Source organism: Acyrthosiphon pisum, chromosome X (assembly GCF_005508785.2).
Source record: "Acyrthosiphon pisum isolate AL4f chromosome X, pea_aphid_22Mar2018_4r6ur, whole genome shotgun sequence".
NCBI lineage: Eukaryota > Metazoa > Arthropoda > Insecta > Hemiptera > Aphididae > Acyrthosiphon > Acyrthosiphon pisum.
The window spans coordinates 26,208,558-26,211,845 of record NC_042493.1 but is presented as its reverse complement, the minus strand read 5'-3'; positions in this window follow the sequence as shown (position 1 = coordinate 26,211,845).

Genomic DNA, 3,288 nt, shown 5'->3' with positions numbered 1-3,288 from the left:
GTGCTAAAACTATACCTATAATAGAGTAAAATGATTACATATTACCTACTGTAGATCTGTGTGCAAAATAAATAAATGAATATTATATATTTACATTTTTTTATTTAATATTTTATACAGTTATTAAGGACCTAATACCTTTAACAGGACCTGCTGAAGCAAAAACAGCAATTGGTTGAGTAAATTTTGCTGCAAGACTATTAAACAACAAAACTAAACCATGATTAGCTTTTCGTCCTGTAGAATTAAATTCTCCATAAAAATTTTCCAAGCCAGCATATGTTAGTGTTTGTGAATTGACACTCAAACTTTCACGAAGAAAAATTTCATCAAACACTAACATCCCATACTTTTGTTCAGGTCTAAGCATTGCCAATTTATTTTTCATCAATTGAAAAATTGTGTCATCAAATCCACATTGCGTTTTAACCAATGATAAATATTTACGTATAGTACGTGGACAAGGCAATGGCAAAATGTCCTGCTCTCTTAAGAATGAATAAGTAGACGATGATCTAAATATAAGAATTTAGTATAAAGTTATGATTTGATCTATAAATAATATATTAATTACAGGATAAATTTTATTTCACATACCGAATTTTAAGTAAAATACATAAAAGAATCCAGTCTTCTGTATACCGTCTGTTTTTTGCACATGCCACTTTACTACTTTTAATTATTTCTTGCACTAAAACTTTTTGGGAGTCATTTAACTTTTTTGCATTAAATATTTGGTTTACTGTGTCATCAGATAAATTATTCATTTTTATTTTATATTCACTCAATGATTTATGTAATTTTTCAACTATGGACTGAAATCTGCATTAATTGTATAAGTTAATTAACAACAAAATTTATTTGAATATTAACCATCTAATACAGCTTTACTTAAATAGTATTAGTAGCATACATAACTCTAGTCCATATAAGCTACTAACTGTTTTTGTAATATTAATATTTTACCTTTTATTAGAACTTTTCAAATTTTTCTTTTCATTTAAAATCTTTCTTAGAACACCACGTCTAGTTGAAGTAAGAGTTGGCCCAACATACATGGTTTTTTTAGTTAGAAATCTTTGCTTATAAACTCTAAAATACGTAAATAATTTATCACACATTTGACATCATTTTTTTAGATCCACAACAATTGGACATTTTAAATGACTCCATAGTGAATTATTTTTTTCTAGGAATGCAGTTCCAACTCTAATTCCTAAATGTTAAATGTAGAAATAAATTATAATAATTTTAATATTTAAGGAATATTTTTCATTACCTGGAAAATTAATAGTACAGGGACCGCCATACAGACATTTTTATTTTCAAATAATTGAATAGCAAAATTTATAGTTTTTATGTGAAGTGGATATTGTAGTTTGACGCCAAGATTTTTTAAATCAATTTTATGTTGAGATACGTAGAAACTTATTTCCAAAGTATTTTTAAAAATGATCTGTTTTTCAATTTGTAATTTATCATTTTTTATATTAGGTTTATAAAACACAATTTCATTTAAACCAATATACATGATCCATCCTTCTGGCAAAAGTATTTTATCTTTTTTTTTTATTAAATCATATAATGAAAACAATTCATCAGTTATTTCCTAGGTATAAAATAATAAATTATAAGAAAAATATTATGTAATTTAAACAATAATTCTAAAATTACAATTCTTAATTTTAAATGGTATTGGCAAATACATGATAGTACCTAAATATAGGCAAATAAAATAATATATTATAATTATTTTTATGTTACCTCAATAGATGGTTTGCATATTTTTTTATTAAATGGCTCTCCAGTCAATTCATCTCTGTTAACATTCTTTAAACAGATAATCAGAATAAAAAATATTAAAACAAAATCTAAGAAGAGATACGCTAAGCTAGTGATATTATTTATAAAAAGTTATAACTAAAGTTAATTGTAGTCTGCAACACTAATTTAGGCACCTTTTCTATAAATAACTGCTTTCGAAATGGTTCAGTATAATTAATATCACATTCCAGAATATTAAGTATGTCATCCCTTTTTTGTTTTTTAGAATCAGTAAAAATTGAAGGAATAGCTCCTTTTTTTAATGTGATTCTGTTTTTTACTCCAGCAACCTTTAAGATATAAATTATAATTTCAAATTAAAATATATAGGTACCTATTATTCTAGTTAATATAAAAAAAAACTTATACTTCAATAATATCTTGTGGAACTGAATAGCTAGTCACTAAATCACAAGGTGAGAAATGATCAGCACATACCAATTTTACAATAGTCTTTTTATTATTTGCTGTACTTATAGCTTCATTCCACGCTTCACTACTATAACTTGGAACTTTAAATAAAGAAACCTTAGGGTTGGTTTTTAAGCTATTGCATTCCAAAACAGAGCACCACCGTATTTAAAAAAAAAAAGTATGATTGTTAACTTTTAAATTAATTATTTAAAGATATTGTGTTTTATAGATATGTCAAAAACTCATAAATAATTAATTAATGACAATCATAGCCTAAGGTCTAAGATACAATTATATCATAGTCTTGATGCGGACCTGTGGGGTGCCGCGTGGTTGAGGTGATGAGGTGACCAATAGAAGGTAAGCAAATGACGTAACACAGTTTGGTTGCCGTTCGGTTATGGTTTATTTTTACAAGTCAAATACGAATTTCATTTCACAACGAATTATGTTGAATGCGTTGACATTAATAATAAGATGACAGTAGAGCACAACCTGTTATCCTGGTTTTGGTCGGTTTTCGGTGCGACACGCGAGGGACGTACGTAGGGCGTCGGTGCCGTGCGGTCGTCGAAAAACAAGTGCCTCTTTCAATCCGGTTCACCGAACGGCCGGCCGACGGTTCCTGGCGCGGGTGTCGCGCGCCGGCGTCGTCCGTCGTCGCTTGGCGGCTTGTTGGAGAAGCACAGCGCGGCTTTCCGCGCAAAAGGCTATTTGAATTCAAACAGCCATTGCGCGGGACCGCGTCAGTCTGTGGTGGAGTGTGAACAGAGATAACCATAATAAAATTATTGAATAAATATAATAATAATTTAAATATTGAATAAAAATATACGTATAATATACCTATGTATACTATATTAATTGTACAATTAAAAAATAAAGGATTTATTAACTATGCTACTAGATGGCGTTGAAATCACTCAGTTTTATTTGATAGGTGGAGTGAAGGAAGGGGCATAACATTTGACGCTTATTCCCCCCAACACCCCCAGCCAGTTCGATGCCAGTCCATTATATCTTAGTCCGTGGTCTGTCTATACGCAGTCG